This window comes from Melospiza georgiana, chromosome 3, assembly GCF_028018845.1.
Source record: "Melospiza georgiana isolate bMelGeo1 chromosome 3, bMelGeo1.pri, whole genome shotgun sequence".
Taxonomy (NCBI): Eukaryota; Metazoa; Chordata; class Aves; order Passeriformes; family Passerellidae; genus Melospiza; species Melospiza georgiana.
In genome coordinates this window covers 54691818-54700232 of record NC_080432.1, presented here as the reverse complement: position 1 = coordinate 54700232, position 8415 = coordinate 54691818, and positions in this window count along the sequence as shown.

The following is an 8415-nucleotide window of genomic DNA, read 5'->3' as shown; positions in this document are numbered from 1 at the left end:
CTGAAGACCTTAAGGGTAAAAAAGAAAGGAAAAAAAAAAGGGGGGGGGGGGGCAAAGTAGCAGCTTTGCATTTTGCAGGTGGATTTTGCAGTGGGATCTGAAGCTGATTCCTTCAGTCAGCTGAGAGAGCTGGGATGCCTCTTGGTAACATGATTTTCACCTCAGCCTGCTTCTCAGAAATCCAGGTAAACAGAGGGGCACAGAAAACCTTTCTGAGGAAGAAGTGCTGCCTGCATGACACACGTTTCAGACCTGCAGGAGGATTTGGTGCACAGCAGGGGCCTCAGGCTTTGCTTGATTTCAGGACTTATGGGTGGAGTGCTTCATCTGCATCTGTGCAGACACACACCCAGGCATGTATGCACATGTGCACGCAGGCATGTATCTGCACCCATGCATCACAAAACTGTTCTGTCCATCTAGACAGCAAAAAGTTATTTCTGTAGCAGAGGAGGAAAGAGAAGCAAACAGAAAGATGATGATATTCTTCCACCTATTTCATTAATACATCTCAGGAGATTTGTGCTGTTCAATAGAGAAACAAAACAAACCGAAAAACCTAACAGGTCCAAATGAACCAAGCAGTTTGACTTGCACAGTGCCCTGCCGAGGCTGCCAGAACTGATGCTATTTTACCACCACTGCCGATTCTGCATCTTTCTAGAGGCCAGGTTCTTTAAAACCCTATCTTCCTGGCATTCACAAAACCCTGCAGGCACATTCCCAGCCTTTCCTTTCCCAGCACAATGCCGAAGCTAGATTGTTTAGGTGCCTGAGAAGAGTCCAGCCCCGGGGCCATTCAGTGTCTGAAGGCAGCTACCTACCAGGTTATAGTGACAGATAGAAGGTTAGATTCTGGAAAAAAAAATCTTGTCTTTATCATTAGGCATCAAAAACTTAAAAATAACCCCTGCCTCTGTATTCTTCAGGTTTTACTGCACTCAGCAGTGTCAACCCTCGCATTGTGCTACAAACAGCTACCAACATTTTCTACTTCTTTGCTTGTGTTAAAATGGAATTATGGCCTCAATCTGGGCATCCAGGTGTTACTGTAACAGGAACATCTGTTTAACACTTGGGTCTTCCCCGCCAGGACACACAGGACCTGACACTCCAACAGGTTCCACTAAGTGAGAGAAGTGGATGGAAATCTAAACCTGCCAATGATGAGGGGTCTGTGAGTGTTTCTGTGTGTGTCACTTTAAGAACATGGCAGGGCATATATTTGGAAAGCCAGCTGTAAACCCCTTAGATAGGCTTTGGAAAAAGCCAACCCATCGTGCACAGCAGATGCTGGCTTCATAAATGTCACAGAAGGCAATGATGTAACCTGCTGTACTGTTTGGCTGACATAATTTATGTGTGCTATCATGCAGAATGCTAATAGTGTTTAAAATATATTTTTAAAAGTGTCAACCAGACTAAGAAATGTGTTACAGAAATATCAGCTAGTTTTTCATTTCTCATATGATTAACACAGCAGTTTTACAGCTATGAGGAATTTCCAATAACTTTTCACGTTTTTCATTCATGCAGTCCCTTTTAATCAGAAACTTTCTTTTATCTGAATGCAGTTGTATGCTTTGCTAAGAACTGTTACTTCAACAATACCAGGAACTTCCTTATTATTATCCTATTTATGCCGAGGATTCTGATTGCTACCCCCCACTCCCATCTCAAATTTAAAGGAAAATGGAAAACTGTTAAGGAAAATTAAACCCTGCCGAGTGGTTGCTATGCATTTTGAATGGCCCTTTTGTGCATGTATTATACATACATACATACTACATGAACCTTTTATTGGCTAAATTTGTATCTAGTGTATGTTTATTAAACAGCCAAAAAAAAAAAAAAAGGCGCTGTGAAGAGGCTGCCTGTTTTCAGCCCTTACTGGATTTGCAACAACACAAGATAGCTGAATAAAGGACAAATGCTGAAGTGTTAAAGATCCTCTTTTTTAGCATATGAAGACTTTACAGCTTCACACTTGGAGTTCTTAGAAGTGCCTCTGTTTCCAGGATCTTTTTGAGCTCTTATTTAAACCTGTCAAACTTTTTTTTTAAAGTTGACCTATTGGTCATTAAAAAACCAAATCAAATCAAACCAAACCAAACCAAACCAACAAACAAAAATCCAACCAACCAAACAAAGAAAACCCCAAAAACCCCCAAAGACCAAAGCAAAAAAACCCAAACCCCAAAAAACTAACAAAAAAAAAAAAAAAAAAAAAAAACCCAGACAAAACTAAAAAAAAACCCCACCAGGAATTTTCCCATCAGCGGTTGTATTTGCCTGTTAAAGATATCATACCATGATGGCAACATCAATCCACAGGCTATTTTAACTCTGAATTCCACAGAGCTGTTGTGTGTGAGGGACGTACAGACTCAGATCCCATGGCTGCACTTGGCTGGTGACAGAGCAGCCGTTTCAGTCTCTCAGAGCTGATGAGAAGGAATTAAGTTCAACACTGGCACTGGAGTCTGCATTTTGCAGTCCTTACCTCAACCTTCTCCTCACATTTCTATGGAGAGCAAGGGATGCACCAGCTACAGTAAGACCCCTATTGGATTCAGCTTGTAGCTAATGCCATGCAAAACAAACTTTTTGGTGAACTGAGGTTGCCCTTGACAAGTGTGGCACAATGAAGCTGTTTAGCCCATGAAGTGCTACCCAACAGTATGGGGCAACACCTGCAAGAGAGAGCTGAAGCCATGTGGATACGAGGGAGAAGTTCAGTTACTCCAAATTTAGTGGAATTGAGCTGCAATGCGCAAGTTGGCACTTGCCAGCTGTGAAAAGTAACAGAAGAAGGAGTCGGGAGTCTGCCTTTAGAGTCTGTTTGAAGGAGAAGTTCAGGCACATCAAACAGCATCTATGATGGACCAACTGTGTTCATAGGAGACAGGAAGCATTCCTCCTCTTTTAGCCCATGCTCATTAAGGAGGGCAATTTCCTTCTGCTTCCTCTGGATGAGAAGGCTTGCTCGGGAGATATTTGCAAGTGAAAAATCTGACACTCAGATGAAGGGAAGGGTTAGAAAACCAGTAGCTGGTGGAGTTAATGACAAGAGGTATCTGCTCCTGTGTGTTGCACCACGGTGTGTGTGAGAGGAGTGACACCAAGCACCCTGCAGGATAGATCCCGTGGAACAGAAGGACACTCACCTGCCAAGCTATGCATTTCACCAAGCCCTGCTAGCAGGAGCCCTGCCCCTGCCTTCCTGTACAGATCTCCTAGCTGAAAACTGATCAATCAGCAACACACAGTACTGCCAATACACAGCCTCAGGATCTAAGAGCTGGAGCTTTTAGAAAAGACACATTTCTAAATTTATCTGAAAGATAAATCTCTAAAGATACATCTACATTTCCTCATTTCTTCTTATGAGCTCAGGTAGAAGTATCTTTACAGAGAGTGTTATGGCACACTGTCTGCAAGGAGTTCTCCAGGAATGCCCTGAGCTTGAGCTCTAAATGCAAAGAGGCGTCTCCACCATCCCTCAACCCCTGCAGTGGCTTACAGCACACCCTGCTCCAAGTGTTTCCTGAATGTAGCTGTGGGGCAGGAGAGCCCCCACTCCCGTGTCTCACCAGCCACTGGCTGCCATGAAAGGGACGAGCATGGGTGGCACCAGCATGTCCCACTATGGTGCAAATGCCACCACAATGGAAACACTGAGAGAACAAAGGGCCAAAAAAAGACAAGTGCAAGATGTTACTCTTCACTCCTGCCCTAGTGCTTCTCTACAGCCACTCAATTTTGACATTTATTACATCATCTCTAAGCACCTCAGCTGATTTATGTTAGTAACATCTGTGTGTTTTCATGGCAGATCGGATCTCAAATACTGTTGCACACCCTATTGCCAGCAGTTACCCCTTAGCCCTGCTCTGAGTGGGGGTACGGCAGCAATCCCAAGGGACACCTCCTGCCCATGTTGCTCACTGGACTTGCAGGCTCCCTTTCTTCCACCTCCTCTGTCCCAGTGACTCATTTCTGATGGGCACTGAGGCCCCTGGGGAGCAGGGCTCAGCCTGCTGGCACAGTGGCTTTTGTTAGCTCTGCTTTCTGACACCTCTAATTCATGGCAGTCTCTTAAGCTTTAGGCTGGAGTGTCAAGAGTTCCTGTAGAGGGATCTTCGTCTAATCTCCTCTGGGATAGCCTTAAATGCCTTGTTTTCCCTTTTCCTTTTGCTTGGGCATTGTTCTTTTTGGTTTGCATGTGGCTAAATTCTCAAGTTGACAGCAGCTACCGAGAGTATGGAGGTAACTTCAATTACTCCTTTCATGGTGAGAACTCCCTCCTATTTTCCTCAGCTCTGCTTTACACAGACTGAGTGGTTGCTTTGGCTAATTACCTTAATTGTCCTGCTCTAAGACAGATCTACTCCCTGTGTTTGACTCTCAAGTTTTCCAAGGCATAGGAAAAAAATAGGCAAAAATGACCAATGGTTTCAAGCATGCAGAGCTGTTTGAAATAGGACAAAACCTCACATTTGGAGACACATATCTGTGTTCATTGTAGTTGCCTAAATTTTCAAAGGAGATATGCTGTTAGGAAAAGTGACCTTCACATCACATTCCTAAATGGACACATCATCAGATAAGATAGTGCCCAAGGCATCAGGGATTCACAACTGCAACAAAAGCAGAAGGAGGACAGAATATTATTAAACAAAGATAAGAGCCTGATGTTTAACAACCATTTTAAAACAAGTTTACTAAAAGAGAGGTTTGTTCAATAGTTTTTCTGTACATTTGCCCAGATTCATGTAGACTCAGCCCTTTGAATAGCCTTCAAGTTGACTGGCCACCCTCCACTAGATTTGATGGAAGTTGAAATTGCACTACAAATTATTAAATTCTTACAAGTCTCTATGTAAATAGACACCTGGGTTGAGGAAGGTGGTTCTGTTTGTGGCCTCACTGAAGACAAGTCCCTATCAAATGCTAAAGCTTACTAGGTGCAGGGAATCTGCATGGGAGACATCACAAATTTCTCAGACATGGGGAAAAACCTCGATTAGAGAAAATATTTTATTAAACATCAGAGTATACAAACACAAAGGAGAAATCCTACAGACATCATGCTCTTCCACTTTCTCTACTCTTGCTGTGAATTTCTTGCCTCAAATTTTAACTAATTTGCTTAGGTGCATGATTCCCAAGTTTCCCTGCCTTGCTCATTATGGGCCTTTTGAAACATCTAAATGAAAGCAAAAATACAAAACATTACAGAAGCAGTTAATTTGCCTTATCAATCAGATTATTTAGTCTTGCATGTTTGTCCATCCAAATGCAGGTGATCAAAGAAAGGTGAGTGGGAGAAGTGTACTAACCGTGTTCTGCACAGGGGGTTGCTTTCTGAGGGTAATATTTATTTCATTTATGGCACTACCAAATACTGCTCTCTGGGCCTAAAGAGGGCATTTGCAACCCCCATAAGTTTTTGCTATATATGTTGTTTTAATAAAGACTAAATTCTTCCCAGGAACATATTCATTTCAATGATTTTCTGGTCCAGATCCGTCTAGTCACTTCCTATTACAGAGACAGTAAAGAATGAATGGAAAGGTTTCAGTTTTCAAGACTATGAAAATCCAGTAGCAGGAGACTTCTCTATCTGGTTCCAAAGGGGAGACAGAAAAATAATAGAATATCAGAAATTTATATGAGTTGAATACAGCAAAAATTTGAATGAAAGCAATTTGTTCTAATGGAAATAAATATTTGCATTATTTTGCTGTTGTATCTTACTGAAGTTGTCAAATTCTGCCTTTTTGCTAAAATTTCACACACTCTGTGTGATTAGGGGAAATCAGAGATAGTGTAAAGAATATCTGCATTCCTCCTCCTATTCCTGTTTGAGTGTTATCTGAGGTGGAAATAGAGCACTGTTATTCTTAATCAATGACTCTGGTAACTAAGTGTACAATTCAAATGGCCAAATTTTAAGTTAGGAAGGTTTTATTAAATTTTTTTTTATATGAATCATCAGACTTTTCATCATCTCTTTGGTTTGGCTGTTGTTACAGAACTTACTTAGGTGTTTTAGTAGCTAGATGACAAATTACTGTTGTCAATCTGGTTTAGCTTTTCCAAGATGGTAACCAAATAAATGAAAACTGAATACCCCAATATCAGTTTTCATGGTGCATGTGCTCATTCTGCTTATGTTTACATGATGGTGAACTTTGCTGCTGCCTCCTGTACACACCTTCTATTGCAAATTTGTAATATCAGTGAAAGTAACCAGTGGAGAGAGAAGTCAATGTTTCTGAAACAACAGAGAAAGCATGTGAGGGTCCAAACACTTCACACAATTTTGGAATGCCAAGCTCCAAGCTAAAGTCACATTCAACTGTTCATTTGAAAATACTCTTCTGAAAGCTGCTCAAATCTGCAACCAGATTCTGTTTCAGGATGTTGCCTGAGGCTTGAACAAAAGTGAAGCATCAGACATTCAAGATTATGAAAAGTATGAATAACCATGGCCAAAAATGGATCTTCTGGGGTGTCATTGGGTAAAAGGGTTAAAGCAGCAATGGCTGCACAGAGAGACATTTCCAGAAAAACAAAAAGCCAGGATTCAAGTAGTATGATTTTGTCTTCAAAAAGAAAAGAAGCACAAAACTCAAAACCTACAGCCCCACCAAAATACTCCCCTGATATGATACTTGAGAAGACAGAGGAGTAGCAATTGCCTGTAAGATGTAATAGACCATGTGCTGATGCTCAAGGAACACTGCAAAGAACCAGGTCATTGCCATTTTCAATAGAGAAACTGTGGCTACAAGAGTGCACTAGTTCCTGGTGGTGTTGCTATTTTACTTTCAAGCAAAGGCAACCAAAATAACAGCACTGAAAAATACCAAATGGATAATCCAAATTTTGGATATTTCACAAAAAACCCCAACCTTTTGCATACCAGGCTATCTTTGCATTTTTCATGAAGTGTCTTTGTCAGTCTAGATATGATAGCAACTTATATCTCAAAGCAAGAGTGATTCTATTGAAAGAGAAAAAATAGAAGCCAATTAATAATAGTTCAGCTAAGAAAAAAAGCCCTTGGAGCCCAAAAGACCAGGTTTGAAGGAGACACTAGGTATGTATCAGCCAGGGTGACAAAGGGAAAACAAATCACATATCCAGACAACTTGTTGATGGATATGCTTGCCAAAGATAATTTAGTGCTGAGCACCGAGCTGAAAGCAACCAAGTAAAAATCAATAGGCATCCGAGTGGTGCTGTGTAGAGCAGTTTTACAGAGGACAGCAGACATCAAAGTCTGCAGTGAGAGTGAGCTGTGGCCTTTTCAGTGCTCAGAACTGAATTAAGTCGAACGCACATGGCTTCCTCATACAATGCTAAGAGGATAGAAGGAAGACTTAAGCCCATCAGCAAGAACAGAGCAACGGATAAACCTCTTTGACTAAGACTTAGTTTATTTAGTCAGATGGGGGAAAAAAAAAAAGCAATCCACCAAAGCCCCCCTGAAACCATCACTATCCCATCTGTCTGTGTTATTAACAAAGACTTGTCCAAAAGCTGAGTGGTGTTAACAAGGCATCTCTGCTCATTTGAACCATACGAAGGTGCAGAAAGTCATAAAGTTAAAACATTGTTAAGCATTTACCAGACAATAACAACAAAAGGTGCTGAGAAATCCAAGAGGATCCTCTGCCAGCAAATATTTCAAGGACACAACTGCAGGATGTGAAATCCAAATTAGAGACAAGTGGTTTTTTTTGTCCCATCAGCAAGTCAAACGTCATGAAATTCTTTCTTTAAAGATAGTGTGGGGGTGTGGGTGCAAATCACAACAGTAAAGTACATCTCAATTCCACTGCGATCCTTTCTTGCTCTCTAGTCAGAGACCACCACAAGAACACAGGACCTCTCAGAGAGGGAAGATGTGTGTTACACCACATGCTCAAACAATGGGCACAACCCAGCAGAATTATAGATCTTGGCTAATGCCTGAGAAAGTCAGAAAACAGCCACGAAGCATCACTCCCTGACAGAAATATAATAGTGTTCTCCCCTGGGACTGACACTTGCAGGGCACTGATTGGCCTGCATGTCTTCTGGGGATGCAGTGCTGTTGGTGTTTTTTTCAGACAAAGGAAAACTGGGAGCCCTAGAACTCATGCAAAGAAAATGTCATTATCAATATAACTTCTCAGTGTTTGGACAACCCTGGGAGCTTTCATCAGGCTTCTTTCAGAAATTACAAGAATTCACATGCCATCTGTTTGTCCCTAAAAGTGCAACAACTGATGCCATTATCAATCCTTCTCTGCCAAAAGGGATGAAATCGACTCCAGCCAGCTTCCCCCATGCAAAGATTGCTTATTCCAGCGTGAACTGCATGCAAACCATTAAGCAGGCATTTGGAGATGATTCCTGCAA